Raw genomic sequence first — 10064 nt, 5'->3', positions numbered from 1 at the left:
TGCCCAACGGGACGATTCCTCCACCGCCACGGGGGAAAAAAAGTCCCTTCCCGGCCCTGCCCAAGGAGATGACTCGGCAGGGTCTCCGTCTCCCCCCTCGGCCTCCCCCGCGTCCACCACCTAGATTCCCCGGTTATCCGCGCTTCCCCTTTAACAGTGCTTCGTGACACGGGGAAAAGGTTTCAAAGTCATATTTGGGATGCGATCTCCGTGGGGGAGAAGCCCCCTTTTCCTTCTTGGGGGCTGAGGGGACGGGGAGGAGTGTGCGGGAGGCGGGCTAGGGCCGCACTCCAGAGGGGGCCGACGGAAACGCCGGGGTCGCCTCAGGTCACCCCGCCCCGCACAAGTCCGAAAGAAGGGCCGGCAGAGCGGCTGGAAAATTCCAGGCGGCGGCGGCGGAGGGATCTCTGCGGCGGGCGCATCACTCCCGGCGGCGGCAGGGGGGGCGGGGCGCCTCCGCGTGACTCCGCGGGCGGTGGCGCGGCCTCGTGAGCGCCGGTGACGTCAGCGCCGCGGCGCGCGGGTGGGGGCGGGGCGGTCCGGCGCGGCCGGGTTCTGGACCCTCCTCAGGGCAGCGGGGACGGGCCGCGGGGTGTCCGCTGTGAGACGCCCTCAGATGCCCCCGGAGCTTCTCTGCCTGAGACACTGCTGTGATTTGTGTGGGATTAGAAATGGTTGGGGGCGAACTGATGAAAACGTTAAGCCCCGTGATGCTGCTGCGTTGTGGCTTGTGGGGAACGTGTTATGGTTTCGTTAGTCTCTGTTACCAGGGGCCTGAAGGTTTGCAGTAGTTCCTGAGAAAACAACGTCCTGGGATAGGCTACTTAATGGTTTTTCCTGGTGTATTACATGGAAATGAGTAGTTGCAAAATAATGAGATTAAAATCTTGTTTATGCGGAAAACAATACATACTTGCGTGGCTACAAGACCAAAGGAGTGTAGATACCCAACCTGTTTTACATTGGGAGGTGGGGGAAAAGGGAGACGTTAAAAAAAAAACAAAAGTCACCCCCCCACACACATTTGCCCAGGGCATTTACAGCCCGTGATGGGCCTCAGGGAGCCGGTTCCATGACGTGAGGGCACTGCCTGCTGGCTGCTTACATAGAGAAGGCCTCCAACCTGGGTCTTTTTTTCTTTTTCTTTTTTTAAAGATTTTTATTTGAGAGAGCACACGTGAGCGGGGAGAGGGAGAGAGAATCCCAAGCTGGCTCTACGCTGAGCATGGACCCTGACATGGGTCTCGATCCCATGATCTTGAGATCAGGACCCTGAGATCACCACCCAAGCAGAAACCAAGAGTCAGATGCTTAATGGACTGAGCCACCCAGGCACCCCCAACCTGGGTCTTCTAAAGCAGAGGCAAAAGCAAACCTCTCAGACTCTAAGCCCCTCCACCAAGGCCAGGCCAAGCCAGGCCTGAGCCTTTGGTGAGGCTTTTGCAAAGGGCAGTTGGCATCCCCTCGCCAGAGTGAGGGGGAACCACAGCTTGAGACCACCATGTGGCCTCTGTTCAGCCCCGGCCCCCAGATGCATAGGGCAGAAGGACTGTGGCCAGAATAACCAGAAGTGCGAAGGTCTTCTTAGACCGACTCCCTGCCAGAAAGTCTCCTTCCCAAAGTAACCACCCACACCCCAAACAAAAACTTCCCTGACAATAGGCTCCCTTGGCAACTGGGAGGAAACTGGGAAAGAATTCTCCCCCAGGCTCAGCGAGGTGGGGCTGGGCCCCTCCCTGTAGTTCTTGCAAAACTGATGAGTCTCCTGTGACCCTCCGCACTGAAGACTGAGTTTGTGGCAAGCCGAGGCATGTTCACCAGCGGCTGCTTAGCTGAGCTCTTCTGCCAGGGAAGGATTCTGGCAGCTCCCCCTTCATCAAGATCTGCCCCCTCAGTCTTGTCCTGGCAATGTTTCCAGGGGTCGATTGAAGAGACTTGGCCTGAAAGAACAGTGTGGGAAGAGGGAATTAACTACCGGAATGTTCTAGAAAGCTGTGAGGTGTGTATGTATAATACTAAGCAAATTCTTTTCCTGCTGCGTCACAGTACCAGGCTGTGGGGTCAGCCCTTTATTTATCTACAAGGCGCCTGAGAGGTGGTGGTCACTGCTGTGCAGCTGCTTCCTGGGCCCAGCTTGAAGTCTTAGCTTGCTTTTCTCTACCTCTAGTCTAAAAATCGCCCTCATTCATATCATTCCCAAGTCCCAGAAACAAACTAACTTAGATTTTATTTTTCAAAAAAGTTAGGAGTAGGTGGAATTAGCAACAAAAAAACATTAGGATTTTACAAAGCTTAGGATTTCCTTCACAAAAGGAACTAAGGCCCTTTTTTGTGCCCTTGTGTCTGGAACTGCTCTGGCCACCCACTCCATTTTCAAGGACAAAATGGCCGTTTCAGAGGGTCCTTGTTTAGAAGCTCTCCTGGCCTCCAGTTCCACACAGCTTGTTTTCTTTGGGAAAGGAATGTACTTGAGGAGAGGTGAGAGGAGGATAGTGTTAAAAAGAAACAGCATATCTGGGGCGCCTGGGTGGCACAGCGGTTAAGCGTCTGCCTTCGGCTCAGGGCGTGATCCCGGCGTGATGGGATCGAGCCCCGCATCAGGCTCCTCTGCTGTGAGCCTGCTTCTTCCTCTCCCACTCCCCCTGCTTGTGTTCCCTCTCTTGCTGGCTGTCTCTATCTCTGTCAAATAAATAAATAAATAAATATTAAAAAAAAAAAAAAAAAAGAAACAGCATATCTAAAATGGAGTCACTTGTGCTAAGACCCACCAAGATTTAATACCTAACTTAATTGCAGTTTCCGACCAATCAGTCTAGAATTTACTGATCAGCTCCAGTGAGGTAGGTTGCATTATAAGGCCCCTTGCTCGTCCCCCTAAAGGAAGGTGATCTTGCTTGAAATAATGTCTCTTTTGCTAATATCCTCCCTGTCATACCCTATTTCTGTCTATGAAACCCTTCTATTTTATACAGCTCCATGGAGCTTCTTTCTGTTTATCAGATGGAAAATTGCCCAATTCATGAATCATTGAATATGGCCAGTTGGGTCATTAACTTTGCTCAGTTGAATTTTTTTTTTTAAGATTATTTATTTATTTGACAGAGATAGACAGCCAGCGAGAGAGGGAACACAAGCAGGGAGAGTGGGAGAGGAAGAAGCAGGCTCCCAGCGGAGGAGCCCGATGTGGGACTTGATCCCGGAACATCGGGATCACGCCCTGAGCCGAAGGCAGATGGCTAACGACTGTGCTACCCAGGCGCCCCTGAATTTTTTTTTTTTTTAAGATTTTATTTATTTATTTGACAGAGATAGAGACAGCCAGCGAGAGAGGGAACACAAGCAGGGGGAGTGGGAGAGGAAGAAGCAGGCTCATAGTGGAGGAGCCTGATGTGGGGCTCGATCCCGGAACACCGGGATCACGCCCTGAGCTGAAGGCAGACGCTTAACCGCTGTGCCACCCAGGCGCCCCTGAATTTTGTTTTTTAACAGTAGAAAACCACACAGGGACATCCCTGTCCTTCCTTGGGTAGGGGGGGAGGGGTAAGATAGTCTCACAATAAGGTGGACCAATGTGGCGCCTGGGTTCTGCCTCTCTTCTGCAAATAAGGCTAAAAATACCTCCACCCTGAGGGAGGAGAGCAGGCAGTGCGTCAGCACATTTCTTTAGATCAAAACAAGCTGTTCCAGGAAACACCCGTAAACAGGGACTTGGCTCTCTGGGCGGGGCCGGCGATGGGTCCACCCCGCCCGAGTGGGTGGCTGAAGCCTTCTCCTTCCAGGGCAGCGCACTTAGGAGCTCAGGGTTGGAGGAGAAAGGACAGGAAAGGGCCTGTTGGGCAGCATCTGGGTTTTTCAGGGTCAGGGCCTGGGTTCCAAGGGCTTTCTAACGGCCTTGGGCGCCTCCCCATCTTGTGAAACCAGCTCAGCCCTGTTTCCAAACACACACCAGCCTAGGAAAGCACCCAGATCTCCTGCTGGAGCCCCTGGAAAAGGGAAAGAAGGGCGAGAAACGGGTGGTACTTCAGGTTCACGCCAAGGGCAGGGCAACTAGAGAACGTGCCAGAACCCTGCTCCCATTCCCCATAGGTCCAGTTCCAGAGCTGCGGCTGCCCAGGTCACCTTGGCTGTCCACGCACAGGAGCCCCTCGGCTGGGGCCTTTTCCCTCTGAGCCACGAGGCCCCTGGGAGCCTGGGAGAGGAAGCTGCGCAGTCACCGTGTGCTGGCTGGAAGCCCATCCTGGCCCGCCTGACCTTGCCTCCCAGCAGCCCATGCGGGATCCGCAGCCTGCCCGCGCCCAGCCCCCACCAGCCTCTGCTGTCCCGGCCGGAAGCTCAGCCTCAGCCTGGGCTCAGCAGGCAGCCCCCCGTCCCACAGTGTGGCCGCGGGCCCACTCTTAACCTCTCCCAGACATTCTTTTCTCGTTTCCACTTCATAATTCTGACCAATATTGCTCTGGCTGGAAGGCTCTTCGCCCGGTGGCCATCTGGCCCGACCGTCCCTCAGCTGCTTCGGGCCTGTGCCCAGAAGTCACCTTCGCAGTGGGTCCCGTGCCCCACTGGGACTTGAGCTTCTTGAGGGGGACTGGTTTCTGTTTGTTCTGCCTCCACCGGATCCCCGACCCTGCAGTCCCTGGCACGCAGTGAACCTTAGTAAATGTGTGGACAAAAGCAGTCTGTGTTTTGTAAAGGTCACTCCGTCCACGGTGAGGCTCTCAACAAATATTTGTGATATTGGCAGACCAAAGGAAGAAAATGGGTGCCCAGGTCAGCAGCAGCCCCACAAACTCAGTGATAGGCCCCGATTTGGGGGCCTGTCCAGCCCGGACGCCCAGGTCAGGAGACAAGGAGAAAGGGCCCCGGGGCTGCTCCCTGTGGGCTGGGGCCCAGCAGCTCACCCTGAGTGCCTGGGCCTGCTGAGGGAACTCGGGAAGCTGTCTCTGCTGGAGCCGGCAGAAGGCGTTTGAGGGAGAGGCTGTCGGGGTACACACCCCCTAGACCCTGCTTTCTAAGGCAGAGGGGGAGATGGACCTTTCTACCTACATTCCCTGCTCAAATGTTCTTAGCCCACGTGGTCCAAAAAGCAGGCGGCCAGAGGGAGGAGGAGCAGGGAGGGGACCCTTAGGTGGGAAAGAGGTCCCCGGGGCGCCTGGGTGGCTCCATTGTTAACCGTCTGCCTTCGGCTCGGGGCGTGATCCCAGAGTCCTGGGGTCGAGCCCCGCATCGGGCTCCTCCGCTGGGAGCCTGCTTCTTCCTCTCCTGCTGCCCCTGCTTGTGTTCCCTCTCTCGCTGGCTGTCTCTCTCTGTCAAGTAAATAAAATCTTAAAAAAAAAAAAAGAAAAAAGGAGAGCGGTCCTTACATATATGACCTTTGTCTCCTGTCAGGGGATGGGGCTTGTGAGCTCTCAGTCCCTGAGGCCCTTTCCGGAGGCCTCCCGGCTCCTAGAGCCAGACTTTGTGCCTTGGCCACGCCTCCAGGACACCACCTGGACGATGTCAGTCCCCTGCATCTGGAGCTCCTGGACTCGCTGTCACGTACACCCGATACTCCTGGCCATCAGGCCCTCGGTGCCCCGCCCGACTGACCACTCCCTGCTTTCTCTGAGTCTTGCCCAAGCTGACCTTCTGCCTAGAGCTCGCCCGGCCCTTCTGCCAACTCTAGACCCACCTTCGGCCCCCAACCGCGCTGAGCGCCTGTGTCATCACTCCCCAGCCCCCAGCAGAGGGAAGTCCTGTGGAACTAGCGACCTGGTCCCACAAGCCTTGTCTCCTTCAGCCCTTGCTGTGTCCTACCAGTGGCCCCCAGACTTCCTCAGCCTCCCTGTTGCTGACTGAGCAAGTCCCACTTTCTGAGACCTGTACTCACCTTGCCAGCCTCTCCCCAAGCCCCATCCACCAGGAATCCTGGCGACAGTTCGTCTGGGCAGGGACTTGGGGGACGCTGACATCCTACTACATTTGCACAGCCCCCAAGAAACCTTCCTTCTTCTCCAGGCTGCTTGCAGTCCCCACGGCCAAGCCTCCCCCTTGCACTGGGGTCCTGCTGCTAGAGCCCCGTCCTCAGGCCTGAGTCTTGTCTAGTCCCGACCGTGACTCCACGAGAGCACTGGTCATTTAAACTGTCCTTGAACCTCTGAAGGAGCCTCTTCTGCTCTGACCCCCCCCACCCCCCCCACCTCCGAGTGGCATCTGGGAGCAAGGCGTCGTGGCACTGGGGCGTCAGCAGGTACAGCAGAAACCCTCTGAGGGGTGCCGCTGGCCATTGGAGGCTGCTGACCTTGACACTGTGAAGGAGGCCTGTGCTCTCGCTGGCCTGGAGTATCCGATTACCACCACCCCCTCCACCAAATGCCAAGGTCAGATAGGCAGGGGACACAGAAGTCCAGAGGAAGAGCTGGGACTATTATTAACCTCCCTCTTGCAAATTGTATTTATGACAAGTAGTTTAAAATAGCTGGCCTGCTCAGTCTGGGTGGGGGAGACAGCTGGGAAGGGGGGCTGGCGGGCGGGGCCAGGGACAGTCAGCTCCTGCGGGCACAGGGTGGAGCAGGGGGGAGATGACTAACCCAGGGTGTGCCCACCCCACCCCCTAGATTTCCCCACAGAGCCCTAGCTTTAAATATTTTGACTCGAGATTATCATTTTGCAGAAAAACAAACAAAAAATTCCAAAGCAGAGTCTGTTTGCAGGACATAGATCCTGTTCTTTGGAAAAAGTGGGTCCCCTCACCAACTGGTGCCCTTGGAGGTCCAGGACCCCCCACCATGGGCTGTAGGAAGGTGGTGGCGGTCGGGAGCCAGGGCCCCTGCCCTGAAAGGAGGGACATATGAAGCGCCAGACCTAAGGCCCCGCAGATTCGGCCCCAGGTTCCAGATTACGGAGGTCTGGGCGGGGAAACGCGGGCTCCCTGCCTCTGCGGTGGCGCTGGAGGAGGAAAGGGCGGGCTCAGCTGCCCCCTTCTGGCCATCGCTGGACCTGCAAGCAGTGACGTTGGCAGACTCTCCCCAATTCCGCCCTCTACTCCCCCTGCCAAATTGTCAACCTGGTGGGGGCAAAAAAAAAAAAAAAAAAAAAAAAAAAAGGCAGCCAACCCTGGGGCACCCGACTTGCTGCTGAAAACTGAAATCCTGGGGCGCCTGGGTGGCTCTGTCGTTAAGTGTCTGCGTTTGGCTCAGGTCGTCATCCCAGGGTCCTGGGATCAGAGTCTGTCACTCTGCTAGGCAGGGAGCTTCTCCCTCTCCCACTCCCCCCTGCTTGTATTCCCTCTCTCGCTGTCTCTCTCTCTCTGTCAAATAAATAAATAAATAATTTAAAAAAAAAATCTCTTTCTAAAAATAAAGAAAAGAAAACTGAAGTCCTGGGGCACCTGGGTGGCTCAGATTGGTTAAGCCTCTGCCTTCGGCTCAGGTCATGATCCCGGGGTCTTGGGATCGAGTCCCGCATCAGGCTCCCTGCTCAGGAAGTCTGCTTCTCTCTCTGCCTTTCCCCTGGCTTGTGCTCTCTTGCTCACTCTCTCTCTCCCCCAAATAAATAAGATCTTAAAAAAAAAATCTTTAAAAAATAAAATAAATAAAGTGAAGTCCTGACCCGGTCCTAACCCTGCCACCCTGTGCTGGGTGACATCGGGGTAATCCGCCTGCCTTCTCGAATTTGGACACGGAGAAAGTGTCCAGCGGCTCTAAAATGTCCTCCCTGCCTGGGAGAAGGGGGAGCAGTGAGAATCTGCCCTGAAGTCCCCCACTTCCCTTGGCTCAGGGCTGTCAGCGTCTGTCAGGCTCGAGGTCACAGCCAGGCTTGGCGTGACTCCCCTGCTCTGCCCCCCACCCCCACCCTCATACCCCCTCACTGTGCTCCTTTCGTCTCTATTACACAGAACCTGTCAGGCTCTCTCCTCTGGGAAGCCTTCCTTGATCATTGACTCTCCTCCCCGTCTGTTGAGGGTTCCCTTTGTCTCCTGGAGTTTGGGTGTGGCCGGCCTATCCGTCTGGGACACTGTGTGTGTCCAAAGTGGCTTGTGTCCCTGGTCATTTCCTAACCCTGGTGCCCCCTGCAAAGCCGGTTGGACTTCGAGCTGATACCCTTTGGACAGCTCAGTCACCGATTCTCTCAGCTGCTGGTGCGGGGGCATCTGGAACTGCTTGCTGCCACGGTCCCTCCAGGCCTCTCCTTTCCAGCTTCACCTGTGTGCCCTGAGCCGTTGGCTTCTTGGACTGAGCACAGAAGCTGCCCTGGCCGCCCTGCTGTATTCTGAACCCCTTGGGCTTCTGGCTCCCTGTGGGTGTCTTGCCTCCTGCGGCTGGATCTGCGCGGCCGCCTGGCTGCGGTTGTGGCAGGAGCCACCTGTGCCCGACTGGCCGAGAAGCTGGGACTGGGGAGGTCTGCTGAAAGGTCCCCGAAACTGTAAGTGGTGGAGAATGTCCCCAGAAATGCCCCAGCCTCGGAAAGGACTGCCTGTGTTGATGGTTCCCGCGACCTCTGCTGTTCGAGTTCTGAAGCGTGAGGGGGTCAGGGAGCCCCGAAGACCCCAGACCACTGCACCGACCCCCCCCCCGGATCTGTTCTGGTTTGGGGGCTACTGGAGCCAGGTGCTGGCCGAGCCAGGCTGTGGGAGCCAGACTGGTGGAGGTAAGCCACTTGCCAGCAAGGGCAGCTGGGGTTCTAGAATAGCGACCTTTGGTGCACTAAAAAGCCCAAAGAAGACCAAGACGGTACACCATTAGGGTGGAATTAGGGGTTGAATGGTGTCCCCTGCAATAAGAGATGTTCAAGTCCCAACTCTTGGGACCTCAGCATGTGACCTTAGTTGGAAATAGGGTCGCTGCAGATGTCATTAGTGGAGACGAAGTGACATAGGGCGGGCCCCTCATCCCCAGTGACTGGTGTCCTTAGACCAGACAGGACAGACACACACACAGGGAGAAGCCAGGTGATGACAAAGGCAGAGACTGGATGTATGCAGCTGCGAGCCAAGGAACGCGAGCGATTGCAAAAAGGCACCAGAAGCCACGCGGGGCAAGGAGGGATTGCTCTGCAGCTTTCAGAGGGAGCGTGGCGGGAGCGTGGCCGGCCCGCACCTTCTCCAGGACTGTGAGACGATACCTTCCCATCGTTTAAGCCCCCCGCCCCGGTACTTGGTGATGACAGCCCCAGGGACCTCATGCAGGTGGAACAGCGATGCACGAAAATACCTTCTGGAACGTGGTCTTCAGGGACGAGCGAATGAGCGACACCGCCACACGAAGATGCAGCCACACGGGTGGCCGGTGGCTCCACAGCTGTTCCCCAGCGTCACCCACAACCTCCTAGAGCAGGGCTGATCAGCCTCGGCTCACACACGAAGAAACTGGGGCTCGCGGAGGTGACTTCGGCCTCACGACGGTGGGGGATCCTGACCGTGCTGACCTCTCCTGCCTCTGCGAGCAGGGGCGCGCTGCTCCTTTGCGGACGTGAGCAGAACACTCCGCTCCGCCCTTGGGCGCGGGAAGAAATCACACAGGCCGCCTGGCTCCGCCAGGGACCGGGGCAGCAGGTGTTGCTACCAGCCCCATTTCAGAGGTGACGCGACAGAGGCCCAGAAAGGTGGTAAAATGGGCCTAAGGCTGCACCACAGGGAGCAGGAGTCAGACAACGAATGGGGTCTTGGCCTTCTCTGATCCCTTCCAGGACAAGGACAGCTGTCCAGTGTGAGGACCCAGGGTGACCGGAATGTGGGCTGGGGGTGTGCTGGGAAGCCAAGGTGGGGAGGAGGGTAAGGAGTGCTGAGCAAAGGCCCCCAGGAAGGGAGACTGCAGGGTATGCTCTACAAGCAAGGGGAGCCAGTATGTCTGGTGGCCAGAGACCAAGCTAGGAACTGTGTGGACTGACGCTGAAATAGTTCTGGGGGCCTCTCTTTCAGAAAAAGAGTCTAAATCCTTCTTTTGCGTATTATACAAAACCACCCAACACACTGATAGGCTCTCCCGGAGCCCGGGGAGGGGCTCTTGGATTGGGGAGGGCCCTGAAGCCTGACCCCCATGCAGTCGGGGTGACAGCCTCTGGGCAGGCCGCAGCTGGTGGGGGAAGGGCTG

The sequence above is a fragment of the Ursus americanus genome, chromosome 24, assembly GCF_024610735.1.
Source record: "Ursus americanus isolate L20-20 chromosome 24, mUrsAme1.1.p, whole genome shotgun sequence".
Classification (NCBI taxonomy): domain Eukaryota; kingdom Metazoa; phylum Chordata; class Mammalia; order Carnivora; family Ursidae; genus Ursus; species Ursus americanus.
The sequence above is the reverse complement of the archived record's forward strand: the minus strand, read 5'-3'. Positions refer to the sequence as shown.